We start from the raw sequence: 20,443 nt of genomic DNA, 5'->3' as shown, positions 1-20,443 counted from the left end.
AATAGCCTGTTGACTTCTGAAACTCAACATGTCCAAAATAGAACTCATTATCTTCCTCCTTTCTCCTTGCCCCATCTGCCCCAACCTCCCAAACACTTGCCCCCTCCTTAATTCCCTATTATTTATCATTGATGACACCATATCCTTCCAGTCACTCAGGTTCACAAATCAGGTATCATCCCAAACCCCTCACTCTCTAACTCCACCCCCATCCAATCTGTTACCAAAGTTTGTTCATTTTACCTTTGAAGTATTTCTCATATATGCCCTCTGATCCTTTGACACCTGACACCTCATCACCTCATAACTGGACTATTGCAATAGGCTGCTGGTTGCTCTCTATTCCATTAAGTTTCCATCCTCCACTCAGCCACAAAGTGATCTTATTAAAGCTCAGGTCTGACCATGTCATCCTTCCCCTACTCAATAAACTTCAGGGGTTCCCTAAGTCCTCCATTATCAGATATAAAATCCTCTGGCATTCAAAGTACTTTATAACTTGTATGTCCCCCCCAAACTCTCCTAACATACCTTTACAATTTTCTTATACACACATACCATAGACTCAGCAATCTAGTGACACTGGCCTCCTTGTAGTTCCTTAAACAAAGCATTCCATCTCCAAACTCTGCACATTTTCATTGGCTGTCCCCCACGCTTAGAATGTTCTCCCTCTTTAATGGGCCAAGATGGCAGCATAGAAGCAGGAAAACTCCATGAGCTCCCCCCATAACCACCTCAAATACCTATATGACTCTAACCAAATTTTAGAGCTATAGAACCCACAAAGTGACAGAGAAACAAATCTCCCTCTGAAGGCAGACCAGCAGGCCTACAGGAAGAATCCATTGCAGCATGCTGGGAGCCAAGTCCAGCCCCGGGTGAGCTGTGGTTTTAGTCCCAGGGCAGCCATGACCAGCAGCAGCTGGAGCAGACCTCAGGAGAGTGAATAACCAGCAGCTGTGGTGGTTTCCAGAATTATCAACCCATAAATGCCAAAGAGCAAGTAAAAGGTCAGTATGGAACTCTGTTGGAACTGGGGGGGACAGAAGAGCACAGTCCAGTGCCTGCCCCCAGGGTGAGAAGCAGGGGAGGTACAGTGGCCGTGCAGTCATCACCACGCGGCTGCTTCAGAGCTCCTGGTCTGCAGATTGTAGGGGGCCCAAGCAACCATTCAGAGGGTAATCACTCTTGCTTTAACCTGCTTTGATATGGATCGCCATCTTGGGTGGAGGTCCTGGTGTGTGTGGCCAGTGGACCAGAGCTTGTGGGGGCTGTAGAGGGGGCGGCCTCCTAATAGCTCTGGCAGCTGCAAAAACCTCAGAGATTGGGACAAAGTTCTCTTCTCTGGAAGCAGAGTTCTACTGTGGCAAAGAGGTCAAAAGTCAAGTAATTGAGTGGCAACATGAGCAAATAAAGGAAACAAAGCAAGCACAGCAGCCAAACCTTAGATTCCTTTTTTGGTGACAAAAAGGATCAAAGCATGGAATGGGAAGAAGACAACAAAGTCAGAACTCCTGCATCAAAAGCTTCCAAGAAAAATATGAACTAGAATGTTCTCCCTCCTCATCTCTGCCTCCTGACTTCCTTCAAGACCCAGTTATAATCCCACCTTCTGCTATAAACTTTTCCCAATCATCCTTAATCCTAGTGCCATCCCTCTGTTGATTATTTCCTGTTTATCCCATATATGGTTTGTTTGTACAAAGTTGCTTGCATGTGGTCTCTCCCATTAGACTGTGAGCTCCTTTGTAGCAGGGACAATCTTTTAAACTTTCTTTGTATCCCCAGCATTTAGCACACATAGTAGATGCTTAATAAATACTTTCTGACTGACTGGCTACAAAGGTTGTTTCTAGCTTGGGTTTTTATTAAGGAAATTGTGTGACTGTTAAACTCTGAAGTTTCCCTGTAAAAGGATAATTCTTTATTGTGGAATGTATGTATTGGATGCATAGTATGCCTACACACTTGGCTAAACATAATGGTAATACAAAATAAATAAATCATGGTTCTTGTCCTCAAATTACTTATAATCTATTGGGAAGAAACTACATTAACAACATAATACAACTGAAAACAAACTAAACTTATCATCTTGACCCCAATCTCTTACCCTTCTGAATTTCCTACTAGTTCTGTTTATCATTATTTTCCCAGTAATGAGTACATAAAATCTTAGTGTCCAATCTCATTCTTCCTTTCTCCCTGCCAACATCTAATTATCTGACAGGTCCCATCAACTTCAGTTTTGTAAAATCTCTTCCTCCTGTCCTTTCTTTTTAATTCCCATTGACTACACCAAAGTCTAGGCCACCATTGTATCTTTAATGGACAACTTAATAGCTTTGGCAACAACATACTGTGTTTCCCCGATAATAAGACACTGTCTTATTAATTTTTTTTTTTGGACAGAAAAACACCAGAGGGCTTATTTTCAGGGGAGGGCTTATTTTAATGAACATTGACAGCAATTTTAATAAACAGGTAAATGTGAACAAAAAAATGTACCAGCAAGCAAATCACTGGGGAAGAACAGGATGACGCGCTCACTGCTGCAGCTCTGATTGGATGCAGCTCGGAGTGCGGCATGCGTTTCACCCGGGGGGGGGAGGGGACGGTGCATACAGAGGGTACCGTAATGTAGCATGTAGCACAGGGGATCACCTTCACTACAGTAGCAATCTCAATAGGGCTTATTTTCGGGGGAGGGCTTATTTTAGAGGAATCTTACACAGTAAGGGGAGGGCTTATTTTCGGGATAGGTCTTATCGGGGAAACACGGTAGTACAGTGGGAAAAGCAATGAATATAGAGTCTGAAGTCTTGGGCTCTGCTATAGATTTGTATGATAAATATGTCACATATAAGACCTTGGACAAGTCACCTCCTCTTTGTAGGCCTCAGTTCTTTATTGGAAATGAAGGAGTTGGAGTAAATGATTTATCTCTAAGATCCCTTCCAGTTCAAAACAATGACCTTTCTAATTTATCTTCCAATCTCTTAATCCTCCACCTTCTAATTCCTCCATACTACTACCACATTAATTTTATTCAATTTTTTCAATGAACAAAAAGAAAATGTGCCCTGCTACTATCTTTACTCCCTCCCCTCATGGCTGAGGGTGGGTGAGGGGAGAAATTAGGGGAAACAGAGACACAGTGACAGACAGAGACAGAAGAAGTCTGGTACTGCATAAGCATAGTAAAGCAAAACAAATTCCTAAATTGGCCACGTGCAAAAAACATATGTCTCATTCTGTACCCTAAGGTCACCATTTACCTTACTGGCAAATCTGCTTACAGTAGATAAGTAGTAATGCTTCCTTTGGAATTCCTGTGGAATCATGGTTAGTTGTTGCTTTGATCAGAGTTCTTACATCTTTCAAAGCTGTTTGTCTTTACAATGTTGCTGTTATATTGTAACTGTATAAATTGTTCTCCTGGTTTGGGGTGGGGAACCTGTGGCCCCAAAGCCATATGTGGCCTTCTAGGTCCTTGAGTGCAGCCTTTTGACTGAGTCCAAGTTTTACAGAACAAATGCTTTTATTAAGGGGATTTGTTTTACGAAGTTTGGATTCAGTCAAAGGGCTGCACTTGAATATCTAGAGACCACATGTGGCCTTGAGGCCTCAGGTTCCCCACCCCTGTCCTGGTTCTTTTCACTTCACTCTGAATCAGTTCATATATGCCTTTCTAGGTTTCTCTAAAGCTGTCCTTTCCATCATTTCTTATGGCACTATGCTATAATTTGTTCAGCCTTTCCACAATTGATGGGTACCCTCTTCATTTCCATTTATTTGCTACTAGAAAAAGAATCTATAAATATTTTCATACATAGGTCTTTTTCCTCCTTTTGGAATCTTTTTAGGAATTCTGGTCTAATCATACCATGATGATTTTCCTTAAAAGATCTTAATACCTCACTCTACTCCTAAGGGGAAAAAAACTTCACTAACTCCCCATCTTTTTTTTAAACTAGATTAAGATTTCCTTGGGTATAGAAAGCCCCACCAAGGAGCTCCAATGTAGATTAGCACCTGTTTTGCAACTTCTAGTTATAATTGCTTGGGCACTGAGAAAACACAAAAACTAATATGTATTAGAAATAAGACTTGAACCTGAGTTTGCTCCAAAGCCAACTTCCTACTGCTATTGCCAGCTACCTTTCTATTCATTCTCATAAGCAGTTCTCATTACTGCTGAATAAGTTTCAAACTCCTTAACCCTCTCAAATCCAGCTCCACTCTGCCTTTGCAACTTGACACATTATTGCCCATTCACAGTCACCACTTCGGCCAAACAAGGCTGCTTAGCAGTCCACAAACGTGTTCTGTTTCCCCACTTTTGCTCATGTGGTTTTCCACATCTGGAATTTCACATCTCCACCTATTGAAATCCTGACTATACTTCAGGATATGACTCCTCCATGAAACTTTCTCTGATACTCTCACCCCTAAACAGACATAATTTCTGAGGCAGCAAGGTAATAGAGTAGATAGAGCACCAGCCCTGGAATCAGGAAGACTTGAATTCATATGCAACTTCAGATACTAACTATAGGACCCTGGGCAAGTCACTTAACCATTATATGCCTCAGTTTCTTCAATTGTAAAATGAAGATAATAATAACATGATATTTGTAAAGTACTTAGCACAGTGCCTGGCACATGAAGTGCTGATTCTCTTCCTTGGTAACATTTTTCTTATGCCTATCCCATATACTTCTACTCTATTTGGGATCCTGTTTGTAATCGATGTGTCAATTAAGCATTGAACTCTTACATGACCTGGGCATAATTTGGAGGGGAAGTTGACCCTCATAAAATTGCTCAGGTTTGTATTCCTACCTAGAAAAACCCAGGGAATATCAATCAGTATCTGGTTCATGTCTCTCACAGAACCTTTATGGTTCATCTCCCAACCCTGAGAAACTCTGAGAACATCAGTGTTGGGATCATTTTGCTCTCCCAAAATAGGATCTCATCTCTTATACAAGTATTGGCTAACATGTCATCAATTATAAAGCAAGTTTTCTTAAAAATAAACAAAAAAAACCCACTCTTATACCTAAGTCTCTCAGCTATCAGGAAAACTTTCCCTTTCCTGAGACTGTCAAGCAACACTCCCCCCTGCTAGGCTCCACCTTTTGGACCTATAAATTTCTCACAACTCAGTTGAAGAGAAGGGAAGACCATGCCACTCTTCCATGCATGGGGTTCCCTGCAACCTCTTGAGTGCCAGAAAAGGGAAAGGTCACAGTTTTGCTGTTCCCGGCATAATGATCACCCTTTCAATGTTTCTGTCTGGTACTAGTTCTTCAGTGCTCATGGTTCCTTTTAGGGTCCCTCTTCTCCAGCTCCTCTTCTGTTCTGGTCTGTATGGTTCTCCATATCCAGAAGCAGATCCCCTCTTTTTTTTTTCTAACTTTTTTTTTTCAGTTAACAAGCACTTATTTTCTTTCCTCTCCACTTTCCTAAAACAAAATGCTTTTGACAAATAAGCATTGTCAGTTCTTATCATAGTAGCCAAAATTTGGAAACTATTGGAAAATAGCTAAACAAAATGGAATATTATTGTGCTATGAGAAAAGATGAAATAGTTTTATAGGAAACCAGAAAGATCTGTATAAACAGATGCACAGCAAAATGAACAAAAGTAGAACAATTTATATAATGATGTTTTAGAGAAAAAGTTTTTTAAAAACTTTAGAACTCTACTAAATGTAATAATAAAGCATGAGTCTAGAGAACTGAAGATGTAACATACTACTCACCTTCTGCCCTAGAGAAGAAATTAAAATGCAGAGGGAGGCATACAGTTTCAGGTGTGACCAATGTGGACATGTTTTTTGAACTATTCATGCTTATAGGGGTTTTACTTTTCACTATTTTGCAGTTTTGGGTTTAATGGAGTAGTGTAGTGGGAAGAACAGGTTATAAATGTATGCAAAAATATAGGTTTTTAAAACTTCATAATCAAACAAAACAAATTTCCTCATTGTCCAAGTCTAAAATCAAGTGTCTCTTTCCTTATCAGGAATCCATCATCTCTGTTAGGAGGTGAGTAGCATGCTTCATTATCAATCCACTAGAATTGTGGTTGGTCATTGCATTGTAAAGAGTTGTCTTTCAAATTTGTGTTTACAATATTCTTGTTACTGCACCATTTGTTCTCCATTCATTCCTTGAACAAGCTTAGCAAATGAGGGAAAATAAAATTTATTTAGTATCTTTAAGATCATTGATTTAGAGTTGAAAGAGGCCTTGGAGACTATCTAGTGCAACTTCTTTTCATATATGAGAAAATTACACTTCACAAAACTTCCCAAAATAACAATGGTAGGAAAAAGCAAGTGGAAATTTGAACCCATGTCTTATTACTCCAAATCCCATTGCCTGACTCCATATTTATCTATGTATATGTCTTTTACATTCCAATAGACTGTCAACCAGTTAAAGGAATACTTTCATATTTATCTTTGTATCCTAACAATTTGCTTTCCACACAGCAAGCACTTAATATTTGTTTAATTTGAACTAAACTAGAGTGATACTGACTGTAACTGGAGTTCAGAGAAGGGAAAGAGTTGGCAGAATCTTTTAAAGATTGTAGACCATCAGCATAAACAAGATATGACATGAATTTCTGTATTTTAGTATTTTTGTGGGAAGAAAGTAGAAAGTGGGAAGAAATTCCTGAAGTTTTGTCCAAGTCCCTAAAAACCAAGTATCATAAAACTGGCAAAATGTAAATCAGGCAGTCTGTGGTGAAGCAAAGCACTAGACCTGGTGTCAGGACTCTGTAAATTCAAATCCAGCTCCAAAAACCCAGTGGACTCTGGACAAGTCACCACGGTCTGCCTCAAGGTCTTCAAGGATAAGATAAGAAATATAATAGCTCCCATAATAGCGGCCTCCAGTAGTTGTTTTAAGGATCAAAAGATATTTGTAAATGGCTTTGCAAATCTTAAAAGCTCTAGATAAATGTTATTATCTTTGCAGTTCAAGAGTGACCTCATAGGTTTGAGTTCTCTAGACTGTAGATCCTATAAACATATGTTCATGGAAGGAAAACTAAGCACTGGAATGCTCAGTCATCTAACTTGCACAATTGTCAGAATGGTGAGGTTTTGCACAATTTCTGAATTGCAGCCTGCTACAGTCAACTCACAACAAGACAGGACGAACGCTGCACCTGTAGTCTGGAAGGTCCTAGCTTTAAATACTAAAATCCCATAATATCCTGGATATGTCACTTCAACTTTCTGAACCTGTTTCCTCATTTGTAAGACGGGAGTGAGAAGGCTATACTGCTTTCCTCACACGGTCTGTGAGCATAAAACGTTCTTGGCAAACTTCAAAGGGCAATGCTGAGATTAGTTATTTCGGAGGCCAGAGGCCAGAATCCAGGAGTGACAAAAACAAAGGAATAAGACGGAGGTTTGAGTGTAAGACCTTTTTCCTTAATCCTCGGGTCACACGGTCTTTTGGGTGTTTTTTCAGGTGTTTCAGGAGAACCTGTAAGCTCCGGAATAAACAGGGCGCAGCCACATACCGAAGAACAGTCCAACTTGAAGAGATGAGATAAGAGAACGCAGGGATTTTTACAGCAGTTTCCGCTAGGCCCCCGGACGCGACAATACGCAATTTCCGGCGTGCCGAGGTCACACACTCCCTTAGTCAATTCTGGGACACATGACTTCCAGACCGCCTCCCTCTTCACTCTTCCCAATGGCCTCCCAATTGCTTCCGCTTCGGAGAAGGCGTGGCCAAGCCCCAGAAAGTAAAACTATTGGTCGATTCCCACGAGAGGGTAAGCCAATTGGGAGAAGACCTCCCGACGCGCGAACTGCGCGCGTTTTGTGCAGGGAGCCATCCTGGGTGCTATTTTCACCCGGAGCGACCGCGGCTGGGGGGGACTCCCGCAAGGTGAGTGCGTGAGTGCGATGTACGCTGGGGGGAGCTAGCTTTACACCCCTTAGTCGGAGGCTCCCCGTACCGTTCCGGCACCTCTGCCAGGGCCATACCCTGGAGGGTCGGACTGTTACTCTGGGCTGGCCTGATCCGGAGTGGGGATGGGGAGCGGAGTTGGAGAGGCCCCCGAAGCCATCGAGGTCGAGCTAGGAGACTTGGAGGCCAACCTCGCCTTTCAGAAGGGGAAAGTGAGGTCCAAGGTCATACAAGCTGTAGCCTAGCCCTTTGAGCCCAGGACCCTTGACCGCTACGCAGGCAGGTGTGACTCCGCTTGTTCCTCGTAAGAGCCCCCTCCCTTTGCAGCCCTAAGGGAGAGAAAGGGAGAAAAGAACCTCTCTGTCTCAGTTTCTCCGTCTGTAAAAGCGCAGTGTTTCTAAGGCCCCTTCCAGGTTCATTGATACTGAGGATCAGCATTTTGTTCAGCTGGAGGAACCACCAACAGGTGCAATGTCAGGTTTGCAACAGGTTAAGCAATGTCACTGACAAATCTCATGGATAGGCAGGAGAAAGGTAGAAAAAAATAGGAAAAAGTAGTTGTATTAGAGCAGCGGCTTTTGTTTCTCTTACTTTGATTTGTGCAGATCTGACGTTTGAGGTATTCGGATTACACTTGGAGGGGGCCACGTTTCCGCCATTGCCAGTGGTTGTATGTGGGAACAGGGATTAGAGTGCTAAATTTCATTTGTATGGAGAACTTCCTTCACCAGTGCAGATTGCGACCTTCTCTACAACTTAGCTGCCCGAGAGATGAAATAACTTGCTGTCATCACCCAACCAGCAAGTGTCTTGGAGATAGGTCTTCCAGGCTCTGAGGCTGGCTCTCATCAGGAATATAGCCTGATAGGTTTATAGAACAATGGACTATGGACTAGAAATCCATTCCCATCATAAGGGAGATGTTGTTGAGTTTTTTTTTAGTCATGACCCATTTGGGGGGGGGGGGGTTCTTGTTAAAGGTGCTGGTGTGGTTTCATTTCCTTCTCCAGCTCATTTTACAGATGAGGAAACTGAGACAAACAAAGTTAAATGACTTGCCCAAGTCACACAGCTAGCAAGTCTCTGAGGCTGCATTTGAACTTACTTCTTCCTGATTCCAGGCCTGGCACTCTTTTCACTGTGCCATCTAGCTGCCCAGTGGATGAGCCATATAGACTTTCAGCATCACCATTAGGACCTGTCCCCATGAAGTTTTTCCAGTCTTGGTAGATCCTATCAGAAATTATCTATGCTCAGCTGGCACGGGCTTCGAAAGCCTTGTGTGTAACAGGGTCACTTGTACACAAAAAGAGGAATCGAGAGTAGTACTCTAGTAGAGAAGAATTTGACTACTTTCCCCCAACATGCACATCTCTCCTGGTCACAAGGACTTCTCCACCATGGAAATCACTTGAGTTTAATTTTTAAAGATCACATAATCTAAATCTTTCATTTTGTGGATGAAAATGCCCAAGGTCACACAGATAGCTTTAGTGGAAGAGCTAGGGGACTTGGACCCAGGGCTTTGCTCTATGAATACACCATGCTATCCTAATGGTTATACTGAAGGTCTATATGTCTCATCCATGGACCTTTCTAGCAATTCAGAGGGGTTCATTGTCACTTGGTTGGCCACAAGGTTATGAATTTTTCCTAAACAGCAATTCAAGAAGACCATTTAGTAAGGTATAAAAGGATCTGTATGAATGTTGGAAGGAGTAGCAGTACCCACATGAATGAAATCACAGATCCTTGAAGTAGTAGAACTTAACTAGTAGTTGTCATTGGTGATAGACATTGTCCCTGAGGACAGGCAATGCTCCTTAAAACAGGAAAAAGCCTTAGAATTGAACAAACACTACTAATGTAAGCAATATTGCTGTAGGGTTTTTTGCTCTATTTTTTAAAATTCTAAATTTAAACAGCAAATGAATGTTATTAATGATTTCTAATTGCCAAATCTAATGCCCTTTTCTCAATCTTCAACCTTTTGGAGTCCTTGCTTCCTTTGATACTATCAGTCACCTTTTCCTTGATATCTTCTCTAGGTTTTTATGACATTGGTCTCTACTGGTTCTCTTCCATGTCACCCCTGCCAACCAAAGGGGTCTCCCTCCCAAATTCGGCCCTCTTCCCCCAATATACTATTTCACTTGGTGATCTCATCAGCTCACATGGTTTCAGTTATCATCTATATGCAAATGACTCTCAAATCTTACTTGCCTACCCCTAACTTCTCTCCCAGCCCCTAGTCTCCTACCTCAAGATGCCTATTGGACATCTCAAACTGGATGTCCTATTGACATCTTAAAATCAACATGTCAGTCAGTTATTGTGCCAGACTGTGTGCTAAGTTCTGGGAATACAAAGAAAGACAGAAGAGACACCCTGCCTTTGAGGAGCTCATAATCTAATGGGGGAGACAACGTGCAAGCAACTATGTACAAATAAATTTTACACAGGATAAATAAAGAGGGAGTGGGAAAGGCATCCTGTAGAAAGTGGAATTTTAGCTTCATCTTGAAGGAAGCCAGGGAAGCCAAGAGGTGGAGATAAGGTAGAGCATTCCAGGCATGAGGAACAGCCAGGAAAAGTGCCCAGAATCTGGAGATGAAGTGTTTTGTTTGAGGAACAGTAATAAGGCCATTGTCATTGGATCCAGGAGTACATGGGGAAGGGAGGGTTAAGTTGTAAGAAGCCTGGAAGGGAGGGGCTGAGGGTGTATCACCAAGGCAACATTCACAGCAAGTAACATTCACAGTGTGTAGTTCTGAATGGCAAAATATAACAGACTCTCCATATAGAAGACAGAAGCAAAACAATCCATACACTAGAAAGCCAAATCCCAGCACCAGAAAACAAAATCCATCATAGCAACAAAGAAGTTAATACACCTTATCACCACAGGAAGCAACACCATCCCAAAGCTTTCCCCCTACTCAGGCCTTCCCACAAATGAACACTCAAGTAGACAACAATCCTAGCTGTCTGCTAGCCTTCATCCTCTCTCTCTCTCCCTCGACTTTAACTGTTCTGACTCATTTCCTGCTCTGCCCTTTCCTGCTCCACCTGTTTAGCAAATTCCTCCCACCACAGGCTGTATGTGATTACATTTGGCTTATTAAGGGGCAGGGAAGATCTTCAAATTACCATGGGGTTGGGGGTGAGGTTAATGTTGTGAAGGGCTTTGAGTGTCAGAGGATTTTGTATCCGATCCTGGAGATAAGAGGGTGCCCCTGGAGTTATTGAATAGGCAGGTGCTGTGGTGGGATCTGCTTTTTAGGAAAATCACTTTGGTGGCTGAATGGAAGATGAACTGGAATAGGAAGAGACTTGTTTTAGGCAGATCAGCAGGCTATTGCAGTAGTCCAGGCATCTGGTGATAAGGATCAGTGCCAGGATGATAGCAACACAGTAATAATGGAGGAGAAAAGGGGGCATATTGGAGAAATACAGTATAGGTGAAATTGATAGACTTTGGAAATCTTTGTTTTTCCAGTTCAGATGAAAATGAGGTTCATGGGATGCCTCTTTCTTCTGCCTCTTCATATTTATACACTCTTTATCTCATGCACCCCTTTTATGTGAGATAGTAATTTCCTTCCCATTCTTTATCTTTTCCTTCCCAGTGTATTTCCCTATCCTTTACTTTTTCTTCTTTTCCTAAGACTACTAAAGCAGAACAGGCCCTCTACCTGTCTTAACTTTATGACCCTGAAAGACATTAGGTTTCCAAGAAGACACTTATTTTTTCTATCCACTATATTTTGCTTTTCTCTGTTTCTCTTGATTCCCAAGTTTACATTCAGATTCAAAGATTCTGCTCAGTTTTGGCAGGGAAATTTCATTAGGAATGCTTAGAAGCTTCCCTACTAAAAGTCTTTTTTTTTTTTACCCTTTAGAAGTATATTTAGTTTTGTCTGGTAGATTTTTTTGGTTGCATGACGGGGGCCACTTGATGCCAGCATCAAGTGTGAGCGGAGGTGTGAGATGAACCGGTCCAGGTGGGCAGTTCAGGATAGAACTCCATTTATTGATTCTCTGAACAAGATTTTTATAGAGCAAAGAGACAAAGAAGGAAACTATCGTTCATTGTATTCCCATAATGTCAGGCAGACCTTGAAGGCTATCATGTCCTTTCTTTATCTTGTGTTCCTGTACAGGATGAGCAAGAATTCAGGGCGCTCTGTTCTTTGCACATTACAGAGAATGGTGAGCCAACATCCTGTTGACCTGGGAGCAGCTGCAAGGAGCTGGCTGCTGCTTCTACCTGCCTAACTTAAAGTTGGCCCTCAACAGTCGCAAGCCTTTATCTTTTTGCCTTTAAGGATGTTATATTCCAATCTCTTCTCTCCTTTATAGGGACAGGTAGCAAGTTTGTGTGATCTTAATTATAACTTCTTAGAAATTGAACTCTTTCTTTTTGGTTGTTTGCAGTATTTGTTCTCTGACTTGAAAGCTCTGAATTTTGGTCGTGATATTGCTGGGAGTTTTCGTTTTAGTTTCATTCTGGAAGTGACTAATGTATTTTTTCTATTTCTACTTTGCCCTCTAGTTCTAATAGATCTGGAAAATTTTGTTTATAATTTCTTGACGTTCAATTTTTTTCCTTTTTTTCTTTGTCATGATATTCAGTTAGTCAAATGATTCTGCAATCATCTCTCCTTCGCCTGTTACCCAGATCAGTTGTTTTTGATAGACTGTACCATACATTTTCTTCATTTTTTTCAATCTTTTGATATTGCTCTAACATTTTTTGATATCTTAGAGTCATTTCTTTCTGTTTGAAAGAACAGTTTCTGAGTTTAACAGGGTTCAATTCTTCCATAAGGCTTACCATCACTGTATCTAAACTATTAATTCTCTTTGCTATTCTTTCCTCCCTAGCTGCCCTTTCTTTCAGTATTACATTTTATATACTTTGTTTCATTTCTTCCAGGAACTCTTTTAGTTCTTATAGCCAGGACATTCTTTTCTCTGAAACATTGTAATTGTGGAATTATACTTTTTTCTGGGTTTACCCCTTGGGATTCTTTCAGTCCAGAGTTTTTCTTCGTTGCATGCAGTATTTTCTTTCATTACTCATATCTTAGTTCTCAAGTTTCTGGATCAGGTCTTTGTGTTGGGTAGTATGGGCAGATACTTAATATAATGCTTGGAACATAATAGGTGCTTAATAAATGTTTTTTGATTTACTGACTTTGCTTGGTTCTGGATGTGACTAAAGTAGATCCTTCCTTCTGTAGAAATTACTGGTATTTGGCCCAGTTTCCTTATGGCATGACTCATATTTTGCCTTGGGTCTTTCTGCCTCCTCTTTCTTGTACAATTCCAAAACCAGGTTTGACTCTGACCCTTGACGTGAACCTGACAAGGTCCCATCTTGAAGTTGTTGGTGGTGCTAGTAACAAGGGTCTTGAAAGATCCTAGGGACTGTGCTTCCCAAATGCTGCCCTGGTTCTCTCTCCTGCTGTGGCTTAGACATGGATGGGCTGCCTGGGTCTGGCCACACAAGACACCTCAGAGGTGACCTGTATTTATTCCCTGCTGTACTTATGTGGGGCTCATTGGGCACTGGTCTTTTTCTGCATCTTGGGGGGTGTTACTTGGATACCACTGTCCTGATGTACCCCAGGCATGGCTGCACTTCTTGCTCTGGCCTTGTCTTGTGATTTAGAAAAGTCCCATGCTTTTGACTTCTGCCTGTCTGGCCTTTTCTTTTCTCAGATCTTCCACAGGATTCTGGCTCTCAGTTTTTGCAGTCCTAGACTGGATGGAAAAGCTTAAAGTTAGAGCTGTTTCTCTTTCCTCTTCTATATCATTTTTCCTCCTGCTGCATTTTTAAGCTTTTCTGTACCACTTACGGGAGATCTGGGTTCACCTAAGTCCTGCCTAATTTGCCATCATCTTCACTGCCTCCAGAAAGAATAGTAGACAAAACTCTTAGAATTCGTAAAGATTCTAGTTTAAAACGACAGTTAATCATGTCAGCATTTGGCTTTAGTTGCTTCATTATCAAGGTTATCAAAGGCCTATTTAACTCCTAATGGAGCAATCAAAATAATGGAGAATTTAGGAAGAGTTTAGAAGAGAACAGTAGAAGTTTTTAAGATTTGGGAAATGCAGTAATTACTATCATAGGTTACTTTGCGCCATTTCTTTCCCTTATGACTGAAGGCCTATGTACTTCTGTCCCAATTTCAGTAGCAGTATACACAAGTATTTATTAAATTCTGTCTTTATGCCAAGTACTGTCTTAGATACTAGAGATATAAATAAACATAAAATATGAAACAATACTCTCAAGGAACTGCAGTCTGATTTAATATATTTAGATTAAATTGCTGAATTAGGTTTCTCCCAGTATGATTTATAACATGAAAGACTTTTACAAAGGAGAAGATCTGGGGAATCACATAGATGGGCAGAACTAGAGTTGTCATAGTGGGTGCAAAATCAGGAAGTGATTTGAGGAACTAGGATATCACAGACACCAGAGATTTAACTAAGTTAGGTCTTTCTAGAATATTTCTGCAGGCCTCATTAGTACCTCCTCCAGAGGTGGTCAGGATAAAGTACAAGAAGAAGAAATACAAGTCAGTTGCCAATAAAAAGTGTTGTGAGAATATTGAAATAATTAATATTATTAGTTAAAATTAGTCTTTTGTTTAATTCAACTGGCATATGTAGTCAAGGCACTATGCTTAGGAGTAAGAAGACAAAAGTCGGAGGCACAGCCAACATGGCGGAGTAGAAGCAGGACCTCCCCACGGCTCTGGCTTCCACCTTCCCCAATCCATGTAAAAAGGGGACTCTGAACAAACTTTGGACCTGCAGAACCCACAAAATGACACAGAGAAGCTAACCTCCCGCTGAGGACAGCCCAGCAGGAATCGGCCAGCAGTGCTCTGGGAGCCAAGCCCAGCCCCACGCCAAGGCTTTAGCCCCAGAGCGGGCCTAACCAGCCGCCGGCTGGAGGGACTCCAGATCAGCAACAGCTATGGCTGGTTCCAGATTTATCAACACATAGATGCGAAGGACAAAGTGAGAGGTCAGTGCAGTCTGGACTTTGGGACCCAGTAAGTGGGAGTGCGTGGCTTTTGCCCCCCGGGGCGAGAAGCCTCTAAGACACCGGCACAGCCAGCCAGCGCCACGTGGAAGCTTCAGCTCATGGCCTGCAGAGTGTAGGGGGACCAAGCACCAGTCTGAGGGGTAATCGCTCTTGCTTTAACCTTCTTGGATCTGGATTGCAGTCTAGGGTGGAGGTCCTGGGGTGTGTGTCCAGCTTGCCAGAGCGTGTGGAGACCTCAGAGAGGGTACCCATTTGATACCTCCAGCAGCTGAGAAAACCCCAGCATTTGGGACGAAAGCTTCCCTGTCTGGTGGCAGAGTCCTACTGTGGCAAAAAGCCCAGGAGTCAAGTGACTGAGGGGCAAGGAAACAAAGCATACAGAAGATTCCAACATTAGACTCCTATTTTGGGGACAAAAAGAAGCAAAGCATGGAACAGGAGGAAAACAGTGAAGTCAGAACTCCTACACCAAAAGCTTCAAAGGAAAATACAAGCTGGTTACAGGCCATAGAGGACCTTAAGAAGCAGATGAGAGAAGTGGAGAAAAATTGAGAAGAGAAATGAGAACAATGCAAGAAAATTATGAAATGAGAGTCAACAGACTGACTCAAATGGCAAAAGAGGCTCAAAAAGGCAAAGAGGAGAATGCCTTAAAAAGCCGAATTTGCCAGGTGGAAAAAGAATCTCAAAAGCTCACTGAGGAGAATCATTGCTTCAGAATTAGATTGGAGCAAATGGAAGCTAATGACTTTATGAGAAATCATGATGCTGTTAAACAGATCCAAACAAATGAAAGAATAGAAGGCAATGTGAAATATCTCATGGGAAAAACCACTGACCTGGCAAATAGATTCAGGAGAGATAATTTAAAAATTATTGGACTACCTGAAAGCCATGATCAAAGTAAGAACCTAGAAATCTCAAAGAAAACTGCCCTGATGTTTTAGTACCAGAGGGCGAAATAGAGGTTGAAAGAATACACCGATCACCTCCTGGAAAAGATCCCAAAAAGAAAACTCCTAGGAATATTATAGCCAGGTTCCAGGATTCCCAGATTAAGGAGAGACTATTACAAGCAGCCAGGAAGAAACAATTTGAATATTGTGGAAACACAATCAGGATAACCCAGGATATGGCAGCTTCTACACTGAGGGATCAAAGGGCTTGGAATGTGATGTTCTGAAAGTCAAAGGAGCTGGGATTAAATCCAAGAATCACCTACCCAGCAAAACTGAGTATCATGTTTCAGGGGGAAAATATGGTTATTCAGTGGAATAGAAGACTTTCAAGCATTCTTGCTGAAAAAACCAGAGTTGAATAGAAAATTTGACATTCACATACAAGAACCAAGAGAAGCATGAGAAGGTAAACAGGGAAAAGAAATCATAAGGAACTTATCAGAGTTGAACTATTAACATTCCTACATGGAAAAATAATAATTGTAACTTATGAAACTTTTCTCACTAGTTGAAGGGAATAGAAATATATATGTCTATATATGAGGGTATATGGGCATATGAATACATATGTGAATGTGTGTATATATGTTTACAGGTATACATAGATAGAGGGCACAGGACCAATTTAACAGGAAGGGATGATACTTAAAAGGTGAAATTAAGAGGTGAGAGAGGAATATAATGAAAGGAGATGGGGAGAGCCAGTTTGGGGTAAACTCATACAGAAGAGGCGAGGGAAAATGGTTACAATGGAGGGGAAGAATAGGAAGGCAAAAGGGAATGGGTCAACCTTATTCCCATTGAATTTGGCTTGAGGAGGGAATGAAATACACACTAAATAGGGTATCTCACCCTCCAGGAGAGTAGGGGGGAAAGGGGATGAGAGGGAGTATGATGGAAGGGAGGGCAAGCTAGGGGGGAGGGAAGTTGGAAGCACCCACTTTTGAAAAGGGACGGGATCAAAGTAGAGAATAGAACAAGTGGGAGGTGGGATAGGAGGGAGGGAAATATAGTCAGTCTTTTACAATATATCTCCTATGTTATTGTTCTGCATTAGCCACACATGTACAATCTACACTGAACTGCTTATCTTCCCAGTAAGAATGGGTGACAAGGAAGGAAGGGAGTGAATCTGGAATTCAAAGTTTTAAAATTAAATATTCAAATATGTATGTGTGTGTGTGTGTGTATACTATTAGTAACACTATTTTACATGTAATTGGGAAATAAGGTATACAAGCACTGAGGCATAGAGATCCACTGGAAAAGTCGAAAGGGGTATGGGAGAAAATATGGGAGAGAGCAGATTAGAGGAGGGGATATCCTGTGGGACTGCTATTTTGGGGCAGTGGGTACGGGGAAAATGGGGAGAAAATTTGTAACTCAAAATCTGGCGGAAATGAATGATGTAAATCAGAAGTTAATAAAGCATTTAAAAAAAAAAGACAAAAGTCCTCATCCTCAAAGAGCTTCCATTCTGTTAGGTGATTGAAATCTATGAATTAAGGATTAAATCTCTTAAATGTTTCAAAACCATTTCCTGTTAGCATGATTTTCAGTTGACACTAAATTCCAGCAATAAGCTAAGCAGTAAAGCACTTGATAAGCAAAAAAAAAATGAATAAATGTGTTCTGTTCAATCTTTTTTTGTGTTGAAGCCTGTTGGGTTATGCTCCATAAATCTTTTTTTTTTTTTAGTTCATTTATTTATTTATTCGTTTCCAACACTCACTTTTATAAGATTTTAAGTTCTAAATTTTTCCCCATTCCCTCCCCTAATACCTCCCCAAGACAGCATGCAATCTGATATAGGCTATACATGTACAATCATATTAAATATATTTTCACATTAGTTATATGAAATAAGAATCCGAACAAAAGGGAAAAACCATGAGAAAGGGGAAAAAAATTAGTATGCTTTGATCTGCCTTCAGACTCCTTATTTCTTTCTCTGGATGGTGAATAGCATTTTCCATCATGAGTCTTTTGGAATTATCTTAGATCATTTCATTACTGAAAAGAGCTAAGTCCATCAGAAATGGTCATCAAATAATATTGCTGTTACTATGTACAGTGTTCTCCTGGTTCTGCTTACTTCACTCAGCATCAGTTCATGTAAGCCTTTCCCGGTTTTTCTGAAATCCGCCTGTCCATCATTTCTTAAGGAACAGTAGTATTCCATTACATTCAGATACCACTACTTGTTTAGCTGTTCTCCAATTGATGAGTATCCCCTCAATTTCCAGTAATTGCCACCATAAAAAGAGCTACTACAAATATTTTTGTACGTGTGGGTCCTTTTCCCTTTTTCATCATATCTTTGGGATACAGACCTAGTAATGGTATTGCTGGATCAAAGGATATGCACAGTTTTATAGCCCTTTGGGCATAGTTCCAAATTCCTCTCCAGAATGGTTGGATCATTTCACAACTCCACCAGCAATGCATCAGTGTTCCAATTTTCACACATCTTGGCCAGCATTTATCATTTTCCTTTTTTGTTATGTTAGCCAATCTGATAGGCATGAGGTGGTACCTCAGAGTTGTTTTGATTTGCATTTTTCTAATCAGTAGTGTTTAGAGCACTTTTTAATATGTCCACAGATAGCTTTAATATCTTCATCTGAAAACTATCTTTTGACCATCTATCAGTTTGGGGAATGACTTGTATTCTTAGAAACTTGAGTCAGTTCTCTTTATCTTAGAAATGAGACCTTTATCAGATTCTGGCTGTAAAAAAATTATTTCCCAGCTTTCTTCTTTTTTTTTTGGAGGGTTATTGGGGTTAAGTGACTTGCCCAAGGTCACATGGCTAGCTTCTGTGTTAAGTGTCTGAGGCTGGATCCGAACCCAAGTCCTCCTGACTCCAGGTCTGGTGCTCTATTGACTGCACCACCTAGCCGCCCCTGTTCTTCTAATCTTGGTTGCATTGGCTTTGTGAAAAAACTTTTTAGTTTAATTTAATCAAAATTATCGATTTTGCATTTCATAACGTTTCTATCTCTTGTTTGGTCATAAATTCTTCCATTCACCATAGATCTGAGAGGTAAACTATTCCTTGCTCTCCTAATTTGCTTTTAGTATCATCCTATATGTCTAAATTGTGTACCCATTTTGACCTTGTCTTGATATTCAGTGTAAAATGTTGGTCCAAACCTAGTTTCTGCCATATTATTTTCGAGTTTTCCTAGCAGTTATTGTCAAATAGTGAGTTCTTATCCCAGAAGCTGGAGTCTTTGGGTTTATCAAATAGCAGATTACTATAGTCATTGACTACTGTGCCCTGTGTACTCAACCTATTCCACTGATCTACCACTTTATTTCTTAGCTAGTACCAAGTAGTTTTGATGATTGCTGCTTTTATAATACAGTGTTAGATCTGGTATGGCTAGTCCACCTTTCCTTGCATTTCATTTAATTAATTCCCTTGATATTCTGGACCTTTTGTTCTTCTAGATGAATTTTGTTATTTTTTCTAGTTCTATAAAATATTTTTTGGTAATTTGATTGGAATGGCACTGAATAAGTAAATTAGCATAAATCTTTCTTTAATAAACCATCATTAACATTCACTACGATTTCTTCTTTGTTCCTTGGTTTTACTTCTACTCAGGAAATATATACTCTCTTCTGATTTTTAATTAGGCTTTCCAATTCCTCTTTGAGTTTTCTCCCCTCCTTCTCTCTGCTTATTTGTATCCTAACAATGTTTCTGGGATCTCAGATTTTGCCAGTGGAGGTACCCCTGCCAACATAGATCTTAACTCTCCCCTGCCCTAGTATGTTGTCTTCTACAATGACCAGAAAAGCCTCTCCAAATTTAACCAAACTGGGGCAAGTTGAAAAATATCAGCTGTATTACCAGGTCCATAACTTGAAATCTTTCTAGCCTGAGTAGGGACTTGTAGAGCAGGGAACAGCAATCTACCAGTGGGCCAAATTCTGCCTGGGGCCTGTTTTGGTACAGTCAGTGAACTAAGAATGCTTTTTATACTTTTAAAATGTAAAAACCATTCTTAACTCAGAGGATTGGCCAACTGGGCTTACAGTTTGCTGATCCTTTTTCTAGAGTATAGAATGCTACTTTCTTGGCATAAACTAGAACCTAGGGTTGGCTACATGCCATAATGAGGCATCAGAATAGGATATTAGTGAATGAATGATATGACATCTTCAAGTTTACAATGTATCTTATGTACAAACATCACCATATTTTAATTCTATGACGCTAAAAAAAACCCAAGTATATTATCACCCTGGACACTTTTGAAACATTGGGTTTTGGAGGTCAATACCGTGTTTCCCCGATAATAAGACCTATCCCGAAAATAAGCCCTCCCCTTAATGTGTAAGATTCCTCTAAAATAAGCCCTATTAAGATTGCTACTGTAGTGAAGGTGATCCCCTGCGCTACACGCTACATTACGGTACCCTCTGTATGCACAGCCCCCCCCCCCCCCCC

At 40.8% G+C, this 20,443-nt stretch overlaps 1 protein-coding gene across 2 annotated transcripts in view; it reads left to right on the top strand.

The window, feature by feature from the left end:
• Window positions 1-7,792: 7,792 nt before the first annotated feature.
• The window catches only part of BLM (BLM RecQ like helicase), a 66,199-nt gene continuing 53,548 nt past the window's right edge, over window positions 7,793-20,443 (top strand). Inside the window, exon 1 of one of the 2 annotated variants that reach the window (XM_069098662.1) lies at window positions 7,793-7,929. The gene's annotated coding sequence lies outside the window, so the exon portion shown is untranslated. The remainder of the gene's footprint in view (window positions 7,930-20,443) is intronic. The other variant, XM_069098661.1, reaches the window with a different exon arrangement.

This window comes from Petaurus breviceps, unplaced genomic scaffold, assembly GCF_028583685.1.
Source record: "Petaurus breviceps papuanus isolate PSGF00001 unplaced genomic scaffold, PetGlider_PUasm1.0 37, whole genome shotgun sequence".
Classification (NCBI taxonomy): Eukaryota; Metazoa; Chordata; class Mammalia; order Diprotodontia; family Petauridae; genus Petaurus; species Petaurus breviceps.
Note: the sequence above shows the minus strand (reverse complement) of the source record. Positions and strands in the feature narration are given on the sequence as shown.